This window comes from Oryzias latipes, chromosome 19 (assembly GCF_053564925.1).
Source record: "Oryzias latipes strain Hd-rR chromosome 19, Olatipes_Hd-rR_3.1".
In the NCBI taxonomy this organism is placed as follows: Eukaryota; Metazoa; Chordata; class Actinopteri; order Beloniformes; family Adrianichthyidae; genus Oryzias; species Oryzias latipes.
In genome coordinates, this window is record NC_136255.1 from 11,737,906 (window position 1) to 11,762,140 (window position 24,235).

At 39.1% G+C, this 24,235-nt stretch overlaps 1 protein-coding gene across 13 annotated transcripts in view; it reads left to right on the forward strand.

Moving 5' to 3' along the window:
* Nucleotides 1–24,235, forward strand: part of tanc2b (tetratricopeptide repeat, ankyrin repeat and coiled-coil containing 2b) — a 184,998-nt gene that overhangs the window by 7,730 nt on the left and 153,033 nt on the right. For 10 of the 13 annotated variants that reach the window (XM_023949338.2, XM_023949340.2, XM_023949341.2 and 7 more), the window contains exon 2: nucleotides 20,235–20,326. The exons of the other annotated variants lie outside the window; for them this stretch is intronic. The gene's annotated coding sequence lies outside the window, so the exon portion shown is untranslated. The remainder of the gene's footprint in view (nucleotides 1–20,234; nucleotides 20,327–24,235) is intronic. 13 annotated transcript variants of the gene reach the window in all.

Here is a 24,235-nt window from a genome sequence, read left to right on the forward strand (position 1 = left end):
TTTCAACAGATGGGGTGGATGAAGTCATATGTTTACGTGTGACACTCAAGCCTCTTGATCTATCTGTGTAGGGCAGGGTTGGGCAAAGTACGGCCCGCGGCTGGATCCGGCCCGCCTCCATGTTTGGTCCGGCCCACTGAACAATATCAAAGACCCATGTTTTTTAATTTGTAATCTGTAATCAGACTCTGTGGATTTCATCGATCACGGGTTATTTTTAGAACGTAACTCCTGCAATAAACTAGGGAACTCTGTAGTGGTGATAAGGGAATGCAGATATATGCTTAGCTGCAACAGAAGACATATAAATGTGCTTTTTTCATTATTACTTGGTGAGAAACAGACGTGCAGGATACAGCGCAGTTGCTCAGTTTTAGCTCAAACTCTGAGACGTGTGAGGAGCTGCAGCCCTCAAAGTCTCAGCGGGTCAATGACGGGAGAGGATCCACTATTTGGTTTTTCTTTTAAATTTTTCAGTATATTTTTTCCTGACTTTTTGTCTTTGAAAATCACAGTTATTTGGTCATTTTTTAATTTCATAAATACACTCTAAAAAGAGTATTTGGGCTGTAGTTGGAAAGATGAACTTTTTACATTGATCTAACTTAATTATTTAGTTTGGTGAAAATAAATCATTTTTTTGAGTTCATTCAACTTAAAAATAACACTTAGTTTTCTGACATAGTCATTTTACTTTCCATCAACTTAATTCAATTAAGCTGGTATTACTTTGGTGTGAAGCTGTCAATGCGTCATGACGTCATAACGTAAGGCAGCGCAAGGAATTGTGGGATACATTTTCTTTGCCCATCTGGGCAGATTGTAAGTCTGAGTTTTGGTCCATGTGTTTTGATGTCTAGCTGTTTTACTCTGTTTTAATTAGTAATTTAAACTGTTATGTTTATTTCTTTCTGCACCCTGAGTTACAGTTTGGGAGAGGACGAGGACGAACTCCCTGGTGCGGAAAAACACTGCTCCCAGTAGTAAAGGCAGAGTTCACGACACGTGAGCTCCTGCCTTGTAATGCGAGACATTACTGGGTCACTCATGTCTCTGACATGGAAATCACAAGGCCCATTGGTTGTAACTTTAGAAAAGTGTGTCAATTCAAGTTGTATAAACAAAAACAAAAAAAATGTAAGTTAGATAAACTTATTAAATTGAGTTGGATAGACATAAAAAATTAAGTTGAATAAACTTAATTCAATTACGTGTTACCAATTGAAATGATTCAATGAAGTTGGATCAACTTTTTTCTTTTTAGAGTGTAGTGTTATTTATTTTATTAAAAGGATCATGAATTAATAAAACTTTATTATAGGGCTTTGCAATAACAGAAAGATAAAAGAAGTTTAAAGAAAAAGAGTTATTGTGGCTAGGGTTGGGCGATGTCCCCTAATTTGGCCGTTGACGATGTTTGCTGTCAACCATCGGGATGGACGATGACATCGTCGGGGGGGGGGGGGGGGGGGTGTTTTTACATTTTTCGTTCTTATATAACTGCTATTCGTTATTTCGCTTTTTTCCTTTTATTTCCCAACTAATGGTTAATCCGCGATGATCCAGTATAAACTGAGGGAAGTGACTTTTACTGAAAAAGTAACAAGCAAAATAGAAAAGAAGTGGTCCGCTCCCGCACTTAACTAGCGAAGTGGACCGGCGGAGGGCGGATTTACAGCTTTATGTTTGATGGGAGGGGGGGGGGGGGGTACATGAGCGGTATGTGTGGGAGATTTAAGACTGCGATCCGTCCCGCAGCTCTAGGGGTACGAGCTATCAAACTCAGAACCGGGTCTAAACGTGTGTCTGAGCACAGTTCGAAACGTCAGCACACACAGCGGTTTGAGCTTCAAAGCAGAAATGTCACTCAGTTCTTAGAAAACATTCAATCAATCACGTGGATTTGTGTTTCCAGTCGTTTCCCGACTAAATAAAGGCTGATGTTATTCACAGGATGCAGCACCACCCAAAGCTTATGTTGTTAGCCCGTGTTAGCATACTGCTAATCCTGGCTACGTTCAGAAAAAGCACTGACCACACGGATTAAAATTCAAATGATGAGCGAACAGGTGTTTCATAATAACCGTAAAATTATTAAAAGCACGTTTAGAAGATCGTCTCGTATTTTACCGAGCTGACATGTCAATGCATATAGCCGCTCGGCGCTGTTATCGTTTTGTATTGAATTGTTACCTTCAATAAAGTTTGGAAAAAAAGCCGCTCGGCGGAAGTTGTATCTTCTTCCGGTTTTCAAACTGCGCATGTGCGAATACTGCGCGTGTGCGAATGATTTATTCCGACCGAAATTGTGACCTTAGTGAACGTTTTTATATTCTGAAAACATTTTTCTGGGCCCATGTACACGGTTGGATTCTAATCCGACCATTGATCCCATCAGGATATTTTGTACATGTAACCGCGGCTTATGGTGTCGACGCGCAACGTGGCGGGGGCGTGGCATCACGATGGTGGTCTCTCCATCGGGATGTCAGTCACCCATCACGATGGACGATGATATCGTCCATCGGCACAACCCTAATTGTGGCCCTCACAAGAAAAAGTTTGGGGACCTGCTCTAGCATCCATGTTGTGTTGGAAGATTTGTCACTAAAGTTTCTACCAACTAGTGTCTGGATAGGTCAGTTGATTAAGTGCAGGACTGGCACATAGGACATCAGGGTTTCATTCCCAGGGGGCACGATGAGCTTTATTTAGTGTGGGTCCTTGGGCAAGAGCCTTTGCGCTACTCTCTAACCATGTAGCCAAGTCTGGGTTCCCCTAATAAAATACAGGGTTGTGTCAGGCGTAAAAATCTCTGCCAAACCATATGTGTGAATCAGTAAAAGCTGATTCGCTGTGGCGACCCCTGAAGGGATATGCTGAAAGGTGAGTAACAACACTACAGTTTAGACCAAAGGAATGCTAAGAGTTTCCAGAAACCATACCATTTAGTTTGGTTACGTTATAGTTGTAACCTAGAAAAAAGCAATTGTAGGTTGTTCTTTTGCCTATGTCTTCAGTTACCATTGATACTTGTATGGATATGTGATGCATTACGAACGTACAGAAAAAGTCTAAGCTATTACAAATGTTTTAAGTACTCATTTATGGAAGTTGTCCTTTTTATCTGTAATTATTGTAATTATTTGTATTTAAAAAAAAAAAGTCAAGAATTATGACTTGCACAATGTGTTTACTTATGTACTTAACAAAGTTATGCTGTAACCAACTATTTGGAACTCTTAGTTGACAGTAAGTGCCCTGCAGACAAGATGGCAGTGTTTGTGGCTTTTATTATCTTCGTGTAGATGTATAAATGGCTTTTAAAGCCAGAGAGATGCTGACTTGTAGGACTTGTTCAAAGTGATGCATAGCTGTGAATATACGCGAAGACCAGATGCCTATGTAAGAGGTAATTTCTACCACAATTCCTGTAGTTTGCACGGATATATATCAGGGTGACAGTTACTGCTGTGACTGTGCTCTTTGAGCTCATTGCTGCATTGCAGTTTTAATGAAATCAAGTTAATCACTTCTCTCCAGACAAGCAGAAGTGTTTTATCCATTCTTTTATGTCTGCTGCCTCTTAGATTACATCAGATTACCTGATTCAAGATAGCTAAACTGTGGGGTAATAAATATTTACTCCATTCAATGAGTCTGCCATTCAAACCTCCCCTTGGGAAGCAAATATCCCTGTTAGCCTATTAGACAGCTGCTTGCGCTTGCACCAGCTGTCGATGGCAGATAATTGGCAGAGTATTCATTAGGCTTGAAAGCTAGCTCTCATAGAAAGAACAACTGCTACAGCCACAACCCTGTTGAGCATTTGGTGACCTCTGACCCAGAACCCCTCCCCAACAAAGTGCATAGTTTAACACCTATCAGGTGGTTTCCCTCTGTTTCAGTCTGGCCACACATAAAAAAAGTTGGCTTTCAAGGGTTTCACTCATTTACCTTGTTATCTACACTGGCAACATCTGGAGTTATTAATTGTAGATCATCGGGGTCTTTGTCTTTTATTGTGAAACCTGGTTTTCTGCCAGAAATGTTAAAACAGTGCCTCTGTTGTTGCTGAAGTTTGTTATGAGGTGCTTGTGTGAAGTTCTCAATGAAACATCAGCGCCTTTTTAGATCATCTGTACGTGGCTGTTTTGTTTTTTCCTAAATGTTGTGATCATTGGACTCCTGGAAACAGGTCTCAGTTACGTACCTTTAGGGTTTGCTTCATTATAGGACTCACATATAGGACTCCTTTCTCAGTCTTTCTGCTGGGTGTGTCAAGTATTGTCAGAATGAAGAGAAAATGACTTAATGAAAAGTGCTGAAAGTGTTTTCATCTTTTTCAATGACACCTTTTGAGTTAACAAGCTGTGGTTACATTCCAGTCCAGGCCAAAAAAAGATGGTTTAAGCTGCTTTTTCTAACTGTATCTGATAACCAATATCTCCATGACACAATGAAGGCTGTCTTAATTAACAAAACATTTACATTTAGCAGTAACATGTCACAAATGTCTTAAGCAATATTTTAAAGTCCCACTCCAATCACCTTTCGATCTATTGTCAAAGTCTTCCCAGTGGTCTTTTAATTATGATTGTAACATTTTTAGCCCAAATTAAAAAACCTTTTGTAGTTTCCTCTGACATAGTTTCTGCAGAGCAGCAGTAGTTCATCAGAAATTCACCTCTGAGTTGTGGGCGGGACTTTACTGAATTAACTTAATCAAACTAAACCAAAGTCTGATTACTGACCTCTGTGTTTGCAGCTGCAACATCATGCAGCATGTTTGGTTCGGTTAAATTAAATATATCTTGTGTACTTCGTGCAACAAGAGTTTATTATCCTTTTACTTATCCTTTATTATTCTAACAGTTTATAATCCTTTACTTTAGTCCACAGTGTTCTGTTTTAAGGTTTTTATTCTGTGTCAACAGGTTTTCAACCACCGAGACTGGTTTTGGGGAGGGGGGCGTCTTTACACTGGTGATTTATTTTTCAAGGTAGGGGAGTGGTCTGCCGCTTCAGCCTCCAGCCAACAAATTATGTCCTTGTTCAAACATAACAGTGCATTGTGTTGGCTGTTAGGACACAGAATCCCCTCCGAGTTGGTCTTAAAATACCTTGTGGTTTCCAAACCCCAAATGCACATTAAGGAGACATGAAAGAGACGAGTTCAATGAGCAAATATATAGAAATTTAGCTCTCATAACGTTTATTTCACATCTTTATTATTCACTTTGCATGAAAGATAATCCCCACAACTAGTAAACCTTATGTCTTAAAGACCCACTCAGATGAAAATGGTATTTTTTATGTTTTTAACATGTTCTTGTAGCATTTTTCTAATGATGGAGGACATTTAGTAAGAAATGAAGCTTAAAATGGCATTTCTCTAATTTTTGCAAGCAACAAGCCCCTTGCTCCGTTCCATTCTGATACATTCACTTGTAGATGACTAGATCCATGTGCGTCTTTGTTTTTCTCATCAGAGCTGGTATCTAGCTGGTCTAGCACAAAATTGTACAGCTTGATAGCTATAATATTGCTCACCGTTTTTGTTGCACCAGTAATGTTAGGTTGGGGTTGTAATGGGGCTATTAGCTAGCGGGAGAGAGTGTAAACAAATGGATGATGGGAAGTAGAAGTGGGCTTACTCCACGGCGACAGTAACACTCAGAGGCAAATTTTTAACCAACTACTGCCGTTCTGTAGAAACTATGTTTTAGAAAACGACACAGGTTTTTAAAAAAAAAAAAAAAAAATAAAAAAAAATAAAAAAAAAAAATATATATATATATATATATATGATATAATGTACAAAAACTGAAAGAAATATCCATAACACTGACTTTATTGTGATCTGTATATAAATATAATTTCAATTTGTAAGGTCTTGTGCTGTTTTGGTTTAGTTTTTCCTTCTATATTTTTTTGTTTTGTTTCTAGGTTAGATTCAGTTTTTAAACAATGTATCTACCTCCTTCATCTTCACACCAAGTTCCAGTTTGTAATGATCTCCTTTGCATTTTGTTAGTCACTTAGTTTCTGATTTTCAGTTTGTCCCTATTCATCATGTTCATTTTATATCATGGTTCTGTTCAGGTTTAACTTTATACACTGTCATATTTAAATTCCTGATGAAAACATTGTTGGAATATTAGATTATTTACCGTACATTACAGGAGGTATTTATGTCTGGCTAAATCTAATCCCTTTGTGATTGGTTGAAGAGCAAACAAATGAGCACGGCAAATCTATTTCCTGTTTGTATCTCTTTTAAGTTTAAAAAGGTTATCTTCCAGTGCACATGTAAATTTATTTTTCACTGTAGTCTTTGGCAGTTATAGACTGAAGATAAGATAAATTGGACTGTTGGGAGATCTCTGAACCAGACAGCAGATTAGACAGACAGCCTAATTATTAATGGAGTATTATGTTTTGGGACTTGGGGCTTTTCTCAAACCCCTCTTCGGTGGATTAAAGAAAATGGGGTTGGGCTTGACCTATTACCATATTTTGTGCACTGTAAGGCATTTAAAAGTCTTTTTTTTTCTATACGAGTGCGCCTTATAATCCAGAGTGCCTCATATATATATATATATATATATATATTAATTGGTTGAAAGCTATAAAGCATTCAACCCATTGTTTTCCTGTTTCTCTTTCTTTCTTTCTTTCTTATTGTATCTTCCGCCATTTTCTGGCACTTAACTATTTCTACAATCTTTCAGCTATTTTAACCATTCGACTAATAAAATGTTCAGCTCTTTCAGCTTTTTCCAGCTATAACGTTTGGTCCTCAAAACCCTTAAACTTTTTAAGATATTCCAGGATTTTAAGGCATTAATTACCTGTCAATTTCTGACCTTGTTTGTAACACATGAAAAATATCGCTAAAACAAATGTTACTGTCCGAATCTACAATTCCGGAACACCCTCGAAATTTCCCAGAAGTCTCTGCGAAAAACCAGTGTGCATTGATGCTCATTAGATTGGTGAATATAGACCACACTACAGTATGTTTCAACAATTTTTGCAAAGAAAATGTATTTAAATTTATTTTTTAATAAAATGTCAGTTTTCATCTTCATAACACAGTGGATTCATAAATGGTCATCGCAAAATGCTCATATTTAGGGGCACAGTTAAGTGGCAGTTTAGCTTAGGCAGTAGAGCAGGTCGTCCAACAACCGAAGGGTTGGTGGATCGATCCCTGCTCTCCCCAGCCAGCTGTCGCCCCCCCGAGCGCGGCTAGTCTGCAGCTTACCGCTCCCCCCTAGGGGATGGGTCAAAATGCGGAGAAGAATTTCCCCATTGTGGGATAAATAAAGTATCATTTATTATTGTTATTATATAAACAACACAGAGGGAAATCGATTACGTCATAATCTCTGGTTAAAAATAAATAAATAAAAAAAGTAGTGAGCATTGTGTCCGAATTGCTTTTATAATCCATGGCACTAGATAGTCCCACACTATATAATTTTTTAGTTTTTTAGTGGTTGGGTGGGAGTTTGGACATAGCCTGTGTCTACGGTAACTATCTGTTAGTAACACGTAAAAGTGTGCAGACAATACCTGTAACTCCCAACCTTGTTTGCAGCAGGTAAAAAACAGAGATACTGCTAAAACAAATGTTACTGTGACCAATTTAACGCCCAATATTGTTAGTAATACGTAAAAAAAACACACTACGACACGGCTACACATTAGTAGCAAAAGTGTATTTACGATAACGCCAAACTTTAATTGAAACTTGGTAAAACACTAATATTTTGACAGACCGTTGTACCTCTCAAAATTGCTTCGCCATGAGTAAGCACAACAGATTTAATCTTTATGCAAAGTGCTTTGGATTATATAGTGCACTGTCATTTTTGAAAGAAATTAAGGTATTGAAGTGCACCAAAAAACTGTATTCTCAAGCATTTACTAAGTGTTTTTTTTCTTAGAAAGATCATTTCACAATGACTTCTGTCAAATAACTGTAGTTAGCTCAGAAAATCTGTGTGCTTCAAAAAAAAGACAACAGTCTATAATAACAGTTTGATATTTTTAAGTTAGGTTAAATAAGTTTAAATTTGAGTGCATAGGACTTAATTGGTTCATAATGTGGTCATGTGATTTTTCTTTCGGTTAGATGTGGCATCACCAACCCTATTTTTTCTGAAACGGCAAATAAACCAGAAAGAGGCTACAATTGGTATACCATTTCATGGTCAAATTTAAAACAAATGTAGGTGCACTCTTAGTACAGTTTTCATAATTATAGGATTTGGCCTTGGAGGGGACAAGATTTCTAAAATTGACCCTTGGTAATAAATGGGGAATGACTTGCTAGAGTACAAATACTCTTTAGGCAGTTTGGTAAACTGTATTTGGTTCCATTTACCTCTATTGACAACCTAATTTTAATTCAAAAGCCAGCCTCTGAACCCTTTCAAAATATGACAATGGTGTTCCAAATCTAAAACTTTGTAATAAAGTCATTGGATGCAAAGTCAAAGCATCCTTATTTGTAAACTTGCTACTTTCACCTCCGATATAATAACCTCTTGGCGTTCTTTTGTTTTCAAAGAATGCTGTTTCTGAAGTGCAAGTTGTAAAGGAAGTGTGACCAATAGATTTTTTTCCTGATCGCTTGTCTGCTCTGAAAGTTGAAAAGATCCAGAGAACGGCAGCTTTTCCTTAAGGTTAGGGTCAGCAACTCCCACAGCGGGTGACAGGAAGCCAGAGGGACTGACTTTACACAGCACCTAATGAGCCTCTAATTGATATCCAGCTGAAACGCCCCACAGAGTCTTAATGCCACTTCCAATGGGCCCATATAATGTCCGCTCTTCATTAAACTAACAAGAGGCAGAATGCCTTGAAGCATACATTTTATAGCGGAAGTCACAGCACTGACATGGCAGTTGGTAAGCGAAAGAGTTTTCTGCTGGAGTGAATAGATAACACACAATTGCACAGTTGTACACACTCACAACCACTCCCTTTTTTTTGTTTGACCAACCAGAAAATTAACAGTGACTGTGTCCTTTTATTTCATTGCTTTTAATCTTTGTTGGTCACAGTTTAATGTCTCTTCCAGCTGGATTCCTGGAATGTAAATAGAAAATTTCCCTGCATTTAATGAGATATAATGCTTAAAATGCAGTGACGTTTAAGAAAGGGTGTTAATCCAAAGAAATAGTTTAAATCCTCTCTCCAACAACAACATTTTTGGTAGTTACGGATGTTCACATTTTGAGCATTTTAGAATGGAAGTTGGCATCCATAAAATATTTGGCATCGTTTTTAATGGGTCCCACTTGACTTGGTGTGCCCCAAACTAATACCTACCACCCATAGCCGTCTTCTGCGAGCTATTTTGTCAAATTGGGTTATCTCCAAGCTTGTCTTTAACATTCTTACACTGCTAGATCTTCTTGGATTTTGACGGTACAAAGAGCTTTAGAGTCTCTTTGTGTTAGCTCCCTACCATTGACTGTATAAGAGAACTTGCAAAAAATACCTTACTTCCAGTTCCCACGAAATTAAGTCAATTCTATCGCCATTTTTTACATGATACAGATGCTGACAAGTTGGAACCAGATTGGTCCGAGACTGTCTGAGTGTTCATTTCTATGCCAACCACTCCCACCAATCAAGAGTGACCTTGGTGGAAGTCCACACCCCTACTACTTGTAAACAGGCTTGTGAGAATCTGTCAATCACATGTTTTGAATTTTTGACATGAGACCACTTACAGGCATCTGATTGGCCAGTTTATAACTTGAATAACATTCACCACAGAAAAAATATCCTGAAAAACATTTGAATTAGCAACAACATGTTAAAAAAAGGTAATAGAGCAAGAATAGTCATTATGATTATTAACTCAAAAATTCTGGAAAAGGTAGTCTCTGAACAATTGTCAGAATTCTTAGATAAAAGGAGTATCTATGACACTTTTCAGTCAGGTTTTCGTAAACATCACTACACAGAGACCTGCTGAAAGTGTCCAGGGATATTTTAATGTCTGCTGATTCTGAAAAATACACTGTCCTAGTTTCACTAAATCTTTCATCAGCCTTTGGCACGTTGACCACCAGATCTTATTCGACAGATGAAGGGACCTGATTGGTTTGTCAGGGTCAGTTCTCCACTGATTTTCCCCTTACTTATCTGTTCAGAATTTCAGTGTCATGGGCAACCACATAATGTCTAAGTCAGCAGACTTACAGTGTGGGCTTCCTCAGGTCTCTGTTCTGGGCCCTGTTCTGTTTCTCCTACACATGATCACTTGGGATGATTGTTTTACGTGGTATATGATTTTTGTCTTCTAAACATATATATATATATATATATATATATATATATATATATATATATATATATATATATATATATATATATATATATATATATATATATATATATAAATATATATATATATATATATATATAAATAAAAAGCAAAAAAAAAAAAAACGCCCCTCTCACCCTCCGTGGGTGGTTTCTCCTCCAAGCTCGGGTCCTCTACCAGAGGCCTGGGAGCTTTAGGGTCCTGCGCAGTATCTTAGCTGTTCCTAGCACTGCGCTTTTCTGGACTGAGAGGTCTGAGGTCTTTCCAGGTATCTGTTGTAGCCACTCCTCCAGCTTGGGGGTTACTGCCCCGAGTGCTCCAATTACCACAGGCACCACTGTCACCTTCACTTTCCATGCTTTCTCCAGTTCTTCTCTGAGTCCCTGGTATTTCTCCAGTTTCTCATGTTCCTTCTTCCTGATGTTTCCATCGCTTGGCACTGCCACATCCACCACAACGGCTTTCCTCTGTTCTTTATCCACCACTACAATGTCTGGTTGGTTTTCCATTACCATCCTATCAGTCTGGATCTGGAAGTCCCACAGGATCTTTGCCCTCTCATTCTCTACCACCTTCGGAGGTGTTTCCCATTTTGACCTTGGGGTTTCCAGTTCATATACTACACACATGTTCCTGTATATTATTCCAGCCACTTGATTGTGGCGCTCCATGTATGCTTTACCTGCCAGCATCTTACATCCTGCAGTTATGTGCTGGATTGTTTCAGGGGCCTCTTTGCACAGCCTACACTTTGGGCCTTGTCTGGTGTGGTAGATCTGAGCCTCTATCGCTCTGGTGCTCAGGGCTTGTTCCTGAGCTGCCAGGATGAGCGCTTCAGTACTGTCCTGGCCAGCCCTTTCTAGCCATTGGTAGGACTTCTTGATATCAGCCACTTCAGTTATGGTCCGGTGGTACATCCCATGCAGGGGTTTGTCCTCCCATGAGGATCTGTCCTCCAGCACTGTGTCCTCTGCTCTCCATTGCCTGAGACATTCACTGAGCACACTGTCATTTGGGGCCTTGAGCTTGATGTACTCATGCATCTTGGATGTTTCATCCTGGATAGTGGCTTCTACGCTCACTAGTCCTCGGCCTCCTTCCTTGCGGCTAGCATACAGTCTCAGGGTGCTGGATTTGGGATGGAACCCTCCATGCATGGTGAGGAGCTTTCGTGTTTTAACATCCATCGTCTGTATCTCTTCCTTTGGCCATCTTATTATTCCTGCAGGGTATCTGATAACTGGCAGTGCGTAGCTGTTTATTGCCCGCGTCTTATTTTTGCCATTGAGCTGGCTTCTCAGGACTTGCCTTACTCGTTGGAGGTATTTAGCTGTTGCAGCTTTCCTTGTTGCCTGCTCCAGGTTGCCATTTGCCTGGGGAATTCCAAGGTACTTGTAACTGTCCTCGATGTCTGTTATTGTTCCTTCTGGGAGTGAGACCCCTCCTGTGTGGACTACCTTGCCTCTCTTTGTCACCATCCGGCTGCATTTCTCGAGCCCGAATGACATCCCAATGTCAGTACTGTAGATCCTGGTGGTGTGGATCAGGGAGTCAATGTCACGCTCGCTCTTAGCATATAGCTTGATGTCATCCATGTAGAGGAGGTGACTGATGTTGGCCCCATTTTTGAGTCGGTATCCATAGCCAGTCTTGTTGATTATTTGGCTGAGGGGGTTCAGACCTATGCAGAACAGCAGTGGGGACAGAGCATCACCTTGGTATATCCCACATTTGATGGACACTTGTGCAAGTGGCTTCCCATTGGCTTCAAGGGTGGTTTTCCACAGCTTCATCGAGTTTCTCATGAAGGCTCTTAGAGTCCTGTTGATGTTGTACAGCTCCAAGCATTCAGTGATCCATGTCTGTGGCATTTAGTCATAGGCCTTCTTGTAATCAATCCAGGCTGTGCACAGGTTGGTGTGTCGTGACTTGCAGTCTTTGGCGACTGTTCTGTCGACCAGGAGTTGGTGTTTGGCTCCTTTGGAGTCTCTACCAATGCCCTTCTGTGTGTTACTCATGAATTGATCCATGTGCCTGTTTATCTTGGTTGCAATGATGCCTGACATGAGCTTCCATGTTGTGGACAGACAGGTTATTGGCCGGTAGTTGGATGGGATTGCACCCTTTGAGGGATCCTTCTGGATCAGGATCGTTCGCCCTTCCGTTAGCCATTCGGGGTGAGTCCCATCTCTAAGCAGCTGGTTCATTTGTGCTGCCAGGCGCTCGTGGAGTGCGGTAAGCTTCTTTAGCCAGTAGGCATGGATCATGTCAGGCCCCGGTGCTGTCCAGTTCTTCATACCTGAGACTCTTTCTTGGATGTCAGCCACTGTGATGGTTACTGGATTCTGTTCAGGGAGGTTGCTATGTTCTTTTCTCAGAGAGACCAGCCACTGGGCATTGCTGTTATGTGCTGTCTCTTTCTCCCATATACTTTTCCAGTACTGTTCAGTTTCCAGCCTTGGTGGGTCTGCTCGGCTGTTTTGACCCTGCCACTGAGTGTACACTTTTGCAGGTTGAGTTGCGAAGAGCCTGTTTATTCGTCTGGCTTCATTGTCTCTTGTGTACCTCTTTAGGCGGCTGCTCAAGGCTAGGAGCCTTCGTTTGGCAGTTTCCAGTGCTTCAGGTATGGACATCTGGCTGTATCTCTTAGGTACTTGCTTTCTCATTGTACCTCTTTGAGCCTCTGTCAGCTTACTCACATCCTTCCGAGTTGCCTTGATTTTGGCCTCTAACCGTTGCTTCCATGGTGGGTACTGTTTTCTTCCATGGTTGCTCTTATAAGCAAGCATCTCAAGGATCACTGCTGCTGAAGTGTAAACCAGTTCATATTTGGATTTTTGGGACCAGTGGCTACTTCCTATTTGGAATGCCAGGGTGGAGCGGTCACCAGGTCTAGTTCTAATATGTAGTCAATGACCCCAAACATATACCCTCCACCTAAAGCCATCTCATGTGAGCTAGTTCATCAAATTGTGTCGCCACGTCTTTAAACTGCTAGATCTTTTTGACAAGTCAGACATTCTTGGATTTTGACTGTACAAAGAGCTTTAGAGTGTCTTTGCATTACATATATTTTCCTGTGTTTACATTGTTAAAAGTAAGGATAAATGCATGTATATTTCTTTCACTCAGTAACAAAAAATTACACATTGTAAACTTATCAAATACTGAATATGACATCATATTTATTCACTGAGAGAGGTAGGTTAATCTCGCCCTAAACTTAGTTTAGAGAAGAATTGCTGAAAGGAAAAGCAAAAGTCAGCGCTGGCATGAAGTTGGAGACAATTTGCTTTCAGTGCTTTATTGAGATTGCATTATAAACTCCCCGCCAGACATTAAAAAGAGTATTCTCTATGACAAATGCTTTTAGAGTATTTATTCAAAATGAACAATTAAATGCTAATAAGAGAAGAGGTGCCAAAAGCTGACATATTTAAGTATAATTTATGGAGATTATGATAAAATGGGCAAAATTCATTCTGGAAATGTTGTCATCTCCCGTTAAGGGTAAATGCTTTGCCTCATTATGTTTATTACATTAAACATTGCAGCATTGTTTTTTTTTTTTTTTTTGTAATAGCAGAGACCTCTGAATGTGCATAATGGCCAGGGCCGGCCCTTGCCAATTTGGTGCCCTAGGTAAGATTGGTGGTGCCCCTTCGCATTGCAGTAAATTTAACTGCTAGTCTACATATACTTACAAGAAAGTCAATAACTTTGTCTCTGCAAATTTTTTTCTTTAAATACTGCAACTGCACATATAAAAATACTTAGAAAGAATAAAAAACAATATTACAAAAATGAACAATTTAAAACATTTTAAATGTTTGTTTCTCTTTCGGCTTTACCCATCAGGGGTCGCCACAGCGAACAAGTCGCATGGTAAACTTGGCAATGTTTTACGCCAGATGCCCTTCCTGACGCAACCCTCTCAAAGCAACCGGGCTAGGGACCGGCACAGAAGTAGAGAAGGGAACAGGGAGCAGCCCGGATTTGAACCTGGGTTTCACGGACGGAAGGCGCCGCAAACCAGCACGAGCTGTTTCAATTTAAACATCGAGCTGTTTCTGAATTTAAAACATTTTAAATACAATATAAATACTGTAGCTGAAAGTATATATTAATACATGTAAACAAGTGACATTAACTTAAAAAAATAAGATATTAAAGCAGGGGTGCTCATTACGTCGTTCGCGAAGTAAGGAAGTGATGGTAGATAGCGAGCCATGAAATTTAAATAAACAAAAACATAAAAATGTATTTTTAAAGAAATCCGTCACATCCTGTAAAATATGTCACTTGATTGACATTCAGAACGGCCAATCGAACATCCTCTGAAACAAAAGTCACTGTGTTTAACTACATTGAGGACACATTCTTTTACATACAGACATAGAGAGAGAAAGAGAAAAAAGAGAGAGAGATAGAGAATGAACTTCTTTTGATAAATGATTCAAGATGTAAGTCTAATGTAATCATATGATGATCACTAATGGCAACCGGATAAATGGAACATCCATATACCCTGTTGCTATAACTGTTAGTGAGATAAGACCAGAGAGAGAGAGAGAGAGAGAGAGAGAGACAAAGTGATGTACTGTAGATCTTTTGGAGCTTGATGTCATAAAAGTAGCTTGCATGCCAAAAAAGTATGGGCACCCCTGTATTGAAGAAACAACAAAAACATTCTTTTTTTTATTTTATTTAAAAAATGATCTTACAAAGACAAGGTGGCGCTTTGGTACTTGCCTTAACTTTAATTACTTAATGACTACACCACCACCTCCTCTTCAATCTGACAAAACCTTTTATTGGAGCAAAGTCTTTTAAAACATCTTCATATGACAACTGTTTTGAGACCATATAGTTTACACTTATGAGTTTATGACGGCATCTTCACTGAGACGTTCTTACATCATCATAGATTTCAAGTACGTTTTAATCAGTTTATCCTTTAACAGCGAGAGTGGCAGAGATTCTCAAAGTAGGTTGCAGTTAGCAGTTACCGTATCTGTTAGAGGAGATGGACAGTGAGCTTGCTCTATTGCTTGGTTTCTTATCTTCCACAGACAAATGCATTTTCTCTTAATGGATTTGTAGACTGTGCTCAAACCTTTGTATTTTTGAGAAATGAAAATGGGAAATCATGACAATATTGTTTAATTTTGTTTTATTGTCTTTAATTAATAATGATATGATGATGATGATGATAATGATGATATTTCTTCTTGTGTCTAGTTGGATCTCCTACAAAACAAATATTGAATTGATTGTTCAAGCTCTTGTGCTGTAATCTTTAATAGTAATGAACAGTAACCTTAAGGCAGACCTGCCAGTGTTTGTGGTTCCTTCGCACAGATGTTTGACGGTTAAGCAGTGTGCCTTTCAACAGCTGCTCAGACACAGCCCGCAAGCTGCTGTTACAGTAATCCTGTAAATGATTAGGCAAAACAGTTATGGTGCTGTCCAATGTGACAGAGGCTTTCAAACTGCCCAACGGAGCGAGGAACATCAGAGCAAACGACTGAGCGATGGGGAAATGAGGAAAGCTTCACAAGGAGCTGTTTTTGAACAAAACAATCTACACAACATGTCTTTTGTTTTAATAAATATCACATATTTTAATGTTTGTCTGCTTTTGCTCACCACAAAATGGTAAAACTCCAACAAAAACCAATGGTTCTAACTAAAAATGATTTATTTAAAAGGGGTCTTTGTGCTTCTACTATTCTGTGACAAACTACTAATGCTAAAAGTATTTTAAGTCTACTTTTGACCATGTGGTAGTATTTGAGTGTGTGGTAATGGAGTGGAAACAGTAACAGATTGGAATTGTTTGCTCTAAAATGCTTTTTTGGAATGAAATGCATAGTAGTGGATTGACGCTAAAAATAAACTCCCTAAAAGTAGAAACATAATTTAATTTGAGATTTAAGCATGCGATTTACTAGATTTGAGTTTAAAAAAAAGCCCTACAGTGAAAATTTTTTTAGAGTACCCATTAAGAAAAACCTAGAAACAGTTTTTTTGTAAGCGGCAGTGGAGTAGGAAGGTGCAGGAGTTTTCTAAAGTATTATGGCCAAAGGGCGATGTGCTATCTGGATTTGCTCTTTCTTCCTGCTTTTTCCCCCTGTTAAGTGTCTGTTTGAGGCAATATCTTTAACAAACATGCGGCAATTGTATATGCATGAAATCTGGGTAAAATGTCAATTTCAAAAAACGCAATGTGAAGGAAACCCCCTCAATAAAACTGGGAAATATATAAAAAATATTTGCCAAATTACAATCTTCAAGATAATCTTGATCTAAGAAAGCCCTAAGTTATACTTTTCTTTGAGTGCAATATATAATTTTCTTGGTATTATAATACTTGTTTTATAAAAAGTAATTTAATGTAATGTAATACAAATGTGAATGCATCATAAGTCGAACATTAGCAGTGCCATACAAAACGGGAACCAGCACTATCACCATTTGTAAAAACATCACCTTACGTTAACAATAACCGTTAACTAGTTGACTAATCGCAATAAAACAATTGTTGACTAATCAACATTCATAAATAAAAGACTTCTGGGAACACTTTTAAAAAACTCAAAAGATGATCAGAGTGGGACTTTAAAGAATTTTTTTTCACTCAGTGCATACATAAACTTAAGAGACAGAAAAGGGGATTCCCGTCATTTTTTATGACATGGTATTTACTTTAGTTGATTTAATCCTCACATGTTACACATTTTATAGCAGACAGACAGAAAGTCTTATTAAAACATACAACAATCTAAAACTATAATCTGTAAATTGAATTTTTGCCAATTTCTTTACCTAATGCAAAGCAGTAAATCTGGACTTCTGAAAACACATGTTTTTACTTCTAACTGTATTCGTTTGTACGTGTCTTCTGTCTGCTACACAAACACATCGCTACTCTGTGCTTTTTCCAGAGTTTTGACAAAAATAAAACATGATCCAGGGAGAATGAACATATGTTCTGAGCAATCAGGCCAGTTCCTCTACTTGTTTGTCTCACTGCACAGAGCAGTAGATGGTTCACGGTTTTTGGGCTCCAGCCAACTACATGAAGCCATTTGTACTGGCCGAAAGCTTAAAGACTAGAGGCCTCTGAGAAAGAGATGAGAGGAAAAGCTTAAAAGTCATTTTCAGTTAGTAAATAGGAACTTGGATTCTTCTACTTAGAGAGTTGTTTGATCTCAGTTCTGGCCTTTTCATTTATGAATGCACACACCCAATGGACACGGCAGAATTATGTGTACTGTCACATGATTAACACTTGATGTATCCATGGGAGCTGTCTCCATGGACGGTGTTTTAATGTTGACTGACAAGAGTTTTCAGCGAAAATCCCATCGTGGGAGACCATGGGGAGGTGTTTTGCCCCTTTGTATCATCATCAGCTCAAGGGGACAGCTGTCTAACCAATGTGACCTTTGGTTTAGCTGTGCAAGAGAAGTATCTTTTTGTGGCTTCTGGCATGTTCCTTTAATCCCAAACTAATGTATTTCTGTTTGTATTTTTTTTATTTTTTACCAATCATACTTGCAAGAAGTTGCCTAATTGTTTCTCATCATGGCTCCAGATGATTGATTTTTCTTGTCTCCTTTGCTTTAGAAACTCCTTTAATAAAATATTTGGGACAAATACAATAAATTGAATAATTACCCCGGCTTCTTCTTTTCATGGCTTTGATTAATTTAAAATTTCATTGGCACTTCTGTGCAAAATTCTTAAAGAGAAATTTGCAAGTCGTAATTAAATAAAAAGAGTAAAGTCTATCTGACACTCTTGAAAGTGAACACTTGAAAGATAGGTATGACATCACCGTGTACCTCGTCTCTGGCTCGCCTTTACTACTGCTTCTACTCCTGGCTGTGGATCCTACCTCTGGCTTGTCTCTGCTCTGTAACTGGCCGTGTACCTCCTCTCTGCTCCTGCTCACCTGGCTGTGGATCCTGTCTCCGGCTCGACTCGCGCCCCCGACTGTCCCCCCAACTCTGTCTGGATGAAGCTTGTCTGCTGGACTTTAAATATGCAGTTGTAGAGTTAGATAAGTTAGTTCTTCTCTATGAGTTCTGGTAAATCATCTGTCTGTCCTGGTGGAGGATCCCTCCTTCATGTGGGCACCCCTGAGGTTTCTTCGTTTTTTCCGGAATCAGTTTTTTTTTTTTTTTTTAGGAGTTTTTCCTTACCACAAAGGGGGGTCTAAGGGCAGCTTATCTCCGCTTACCTCCGCTTATCCGGGACCGGGTCGCGGGGCAGCAGTCTAAGCAGAGATGCCCAGACTTCCCTTGCCCCAGCCACTTCCTCCAGCTCCTCTGGGGAGAGGTGTCTATACAAATAACATTGAATTGAATTGAATAGTGCTCTGCTTTTTTGAAACTATAGGAAAATGGTTAGACAAAGCAATCTTTAAGGCAGCTTTAAAAGGTTTCTTAATGTCACCTTCAAATTAAAAGGCCACTTCTCCTCTGTGTGCTGTTCCAACCTAAAAGACAATTGTCAAAATGTACCTAAGGAAAGGTGCAGTGAAAATCTAGTTACAAAGATGGAGGATGTTTTCCAAGTAGATAGAAAATATGTTAATTTTGTGTAAAGTTAAAATTTCTTACTTTGAAGTTAAGACGATATTTGTTTTTGAAACAACTTGCCTGAAGTTGCGTTAACACCGCCCTTAAGTGGGCCACTCCCAATAACAATCTCTGTAAATATGTGCAAAAAGCGAGTTTCGTTCAAAACCCTCGCGTTCAGACGTTGCTACTTAAGTTTCTACAAATATTTTGGGGCTCTACATACAAAACGTGTGGCCATTGAACGTGCATTGAAAGTAAACCAGTTAAACTTTGACCAATCAGAGACTCGAATTTGGCAGTGGTGTATGGATGGCATCCGCTTTTAATGCATGTAAGTGCCAACCCTTAAAAAGTTGAACATGGAGGAGAAATGACTAATTGCAATTTGTGCCCGGCCGAAATTATATGACACCAAGTCTTTCATATATCAGAATACAGCTGTGACAAAAAAAAAACCTGGAGCAAAATTCACAAGACTTGCACCGCTTCACCATTTTACACCAAGTCTCTTCCAACTGTAGGTGGCAGACATGTACTGGTAAACCAGTAGAGAAACAAATAGAAGAAGATGCCCCTCCCTGCTTGTCCAGTGTGAACACCATGGACGTCAAAGAACCCGCTTTTATGCTTTCTTGAAGCCGTGTCACATGCCTGGTGTGTCTGTAGCTTAAGAGTTAAGAGAAGTGCACCTAGCTCTACTTGATTTCTATTTTAAATGAGCCTCAATCCTTAAGTCAAAAGGTAATAAGGCTGTACTATTTTCATGGTGTCAGTGTGCGTTTTGTATATAAGAAGCAAGGAAAATGTGAGCCCTGTAGAAGGGAAGAACCAAACTCCCTTTTACAGAAATACCTATTGTGGTTCACATCACATGACTTCTGACATCTCCCACATATTTGAGTCCTCCACTCTGAAAGCTGAAGGCAGCTGGAAAGCTCTGTTGGATAGCTGCTCATCTAATGATATAATGACACATTTAGGCAGAGTGCTTAGATGCTTTGCATCACTACTCTGAAAGCAGTTCTTTATTTCAGATCCTCCCACAGAAGAATCCTAATAACTGCCTCAGTGACAACCAGTCCTTGTTGCCCTGCATGCTTTTTTTTCTGAACCACCAGCTTTTGTTTGTAGTTTTTGTTGGATAAAGATCAGCAACAGAGTGAACGGTTACATGCCAGAGTGCCCACTCCTCTGGGCTTTATTTCAACTAAGCCAGATGTCAAGTTGTTCCTGCGATCTGCCAGTTCAGTCAGCTGAAAGGAAAGTTTGATTTGACTTGGGTGTCTTTGCAGAGATCACCGGATTTCAGCACTGCAAGAGGATTCATGGTCGGTGAGATGTAGCGCCCCATCGCTCTCAAAGCCAGATTTGTTGTCTGTTCATGGTGAGTCCTCAGCTTCACAGAACCTATGTTTACCTGCCAAACATCTCAGTGCACCAAAATGGCAGCGAAATGGCTTCAAAAAAGAAAAAAACAAAGAAGCAAGAACAAAAGATTTTTATTTTATGACTTTAATGAACCTTTAGGTGAATTTACAGTACTTTCATGTAAAGCTCCTCAATACTCTTAGTATCTTTTTTGTTTAAATCTTATCAAATTTGATAAATTCTTTACATTTTTACTGTTGTCTTTTGTTGCACCTGCCTCATCTTGTGTGCTTTTTATTACAGTAAGTTTGTCATAGTAAATATATAGTTGAACTTTTAATTTCTTTAGACAGACCACATTACTCAATTGATCTGCAGCTCCTCAAATAAACATTTCTGCAACAAACTTTAAAGACCAAGTTTGTTAAAAAGTGGATTGTTTTATTTTATGAAAGAACATGTCTTATAAGTACATTCTTCCTTATTTCATTAGGACCCACTCTGATAAAAATAGTGTTTTTGGTGTTTTTAACATGTTCTTGTAGAATTTGTATGGTTATGGAGCTCAAGTATAAAGAAAATTCTGCATTAAATAGCATTTTTGAGTATTTCTTTATTCAAATAACTGTAAATCAGGACCACACTGAAAAATGATGTCAGAAAAAGCTTACAGTTGTTACGTAGAAGTTAGAATCGGCAGGTTACCTGCTGCCTTCTCTGCCTCATCTAGCTCAAAACTGTACGGCTGGATAGCTCCAATTGCTGGCTATTTTTGTTTCACTGCTAATGTTAGGTTGGAGGCGTATAAACAAGGAATGATGGGATATCAGAGGAGGCTTACTTCTGCGCCAAAGGTCCTGCCCACAAATCAGAGGTAGATTTCTCATGGACTACTGCCCCTCTGTCCCTTTCTTGAACGTGTCCTCACTTCTGATTGATGTGTCAGCTTGAGGCCATATGTAATTACTTCGTGACTAGCCAGCCATAGAATTGTTGTTTTTGGCTCTGAAACCGATCTAAAGTCGAAGCAAAACCTTCAGGTGTTAGCATATACAGAAAACAAGCGCTGTCGAGAATTGATACAACAATTTTTATGAGTAAAAACAACAAAAAGAAGCAGGAAATTACAACTTTACAATCTCATTACCAACAATGCCTTCATTTTTTTTTGGACTATAAGTCGCTCTTGAGAGTAAGTCACACTTTTGGGAAATTTATTACCAAAATACAGGAAGAACATTTCATTTTGAAATGCAAGTAAAAAACAGAATAGATAAACAATAATAGACTAAATATATTGGTAATGAAGCTGAATATGGTAACCATATTCAGCCTCATGAAACATAGAAATCTAGTATATTTGCGCCACATATAAAGAATTATTCAGACAAGCATAACATAAAGAACAGGCTAACAAGTCAACTAAGCTCTTTATATCACTTCAAATCAATAAATCCATTGAATTCTTCATCCTCTCTGTCACTTTAGAAAAATTCCGCCAAGGCTGGTGTAAAAATGAGCAGCGCTTCTTCTTCTGTCTTGCTGTCAGAAGCAACAACTGATAAACACACCTACAGTGCCCTCGAGTGGTTGAGTACAAGTCCCCGGCCAAACTATGCTGAAAACTGAAGGGGGACCTGGCTGCAGAAAAGATGGAGCCATCATTAGCCAGAAGTGAAATGCCACAAGTTTTCAGAATTGTAGAACCTTTTATTAAAACTTTTTAGTGTGAATAAACGGTTTAGTGTGCAAAATGAGCTTAAGATGTTTCACGGTATGTTAAAGGGCATAGGTCTTGACATAGACATCTTGGTGTTAAAGATTTAAAGCTTAAACGGAGAAAAAAAAAATCATAATTGTTAGGGTCCCAGTTAAATTAGTCTTGTTCGATGAAAAAAATTAGTATTTTTTTAATCAAAATGTGGAGGAAAAAATCAACTTCTGATTCTGGTCTGAAAATGTTTATTTGTTTCAAGTGATTTTTGAACTTTGCATGTTGTCAATTTTTTAAAATACTTTTGTTTATGATATGTAGTTTTATTTGATCAGTTATAGATGAGTAATTACCTTTGTTGTGTTAGGAGAGTTTGGCTCCCAAACTGCAGGGGTATGCAAAGCGACACTCGCTGGCCCACATGTATACGGCTGTGACCAGTAAAACGCAAGCTGGTAAATGGAGTGGAAGACTAGCCCCATTAAACTCTGACTCTCCTCTGAGAAGGAGGCTAACAGCTCTGAATGCTGGCCTCTTGCTCCCTGGCAGAAAGTGCTGACACAAATTTTTCTCTGACAAAAATGCCTTCTGGCCGCACGACACTGGCTCTTTTCTTCCTTTTGATTGCTCCGCCGTAAAGCTGGGGCTACACAAAAGAGACCCAGTGTGCCACTGGCATATAGAGGGTGGCGTAAATTATAATCAGGCCATAAACTAGCACAAAGTACTGCATTGCTCACAGTTTACATGGGGATAAGTGAACCCTTTGTTTTGGAGAGGTGATTGGGATTTTACATGTTTTTTATACTTTTATCTCCTGCTTGCAAGTTATTCTGGGAAACAAACTGCAAGCTTCTTTGTCAAGGTGGTCCTATTTAACAACCTCATATACGATGCTCTGCAACATTGTTCAATCACGTGCAAATCCTAGTAATTTACTCGGCATCTGGGTCTAGGAAAAAGCGCCCTTTTCTTTTTAGCTGCTGTGCAGATCTGTCAGTTAGATATTGACCCATAGTGGTGACCGCAGTGTTGGCAAGTTGTCTAGAGAAAATAAATATTTCTTTCATCGTAAATTATTGGCTACTATTCCCTTTAGTATGCATGTCATAAATGATGGAAGGCATTTATGCTTTAAAAAAAGCGTTGATGTTTTTGCTGCTTATCTCTTACCATTAAAATGCTTTGAATACTTAAACTCCAGTCAATTGAAGGCCTTTTTTACTTAGTGTCCATCATGTATTGACCAGTCAGTTGCTTTTGGCTGCAAGTGCTTGTGGGGATGGTGATGGCTAGATTGATCAATGTTGTCAAGCTGCTAAAGGGAACGTGAAGAAGGTTGGTCCTCAGTGGGATGTGTGGGTGGGTGAGCTGCAGCCTACAGCTTCTGAAAGGGAGCTATGTTAAATCTGACACATCAAAGCCCACATCCCCAACACTGACAGCTACTGAAAACACATTTCAGTAGCATGATAAAGCAGGCTTGTTTCATTTTCCCATTTGGTAATGGAGGTCTATGTTGACATGTGTGTTGAAGCCATGTTGCTTTATGCCGATCTCATCTAACCTATTGACGGAGAACTGGACAGAGCAAGTGCGATGTCACCCAAAGAAAATGCCTTAGCGTGCTTGTTGGCTTTGCTCCAGGTGATAAAAAAGGATTGTGCTATTTGCCTTCTGCACAATTTGCAGTCCACATAACTCTGTTTTTGTAGTATTTTAAATAACTGAAATACCTCCACACGGGGGCCAAAATTTAATGTTTGAGTCACCGGCCAAGTTGGCTACTAGATTAAAAAAAAAGCATCTACTGACCAAACATATTTTTTACCGGCCAAATTATTTTTATTATATATCATTGACATTAAAGCTGCGGCGCTCTCATGAGGGAAGGAGGAGGATTCAGCACATCTGACAGGTCGCAGTTTTTGGTGTAACACCGACTCTGTAATGCTTCAGAGACACTGGTTAAACACAGTGGATTCAATTCTGGTATTATTTAGAAAATACAGTTTTTTTTTCATTAATGTCCAAAGAATTAATTTTGTTTTATTTATCTGCCACGTCCTAAAGTCTGGTCGTGAAAATACTGTCTGACTTTAAACCGGTATGTGTTTACATTTCGGCAACACACAGACCACCTTGTTAGCTTAGCATCATAGCATTAGCGTCTAACAATAGCGCTGTCTCCAAATCAACACTTCTTATTCT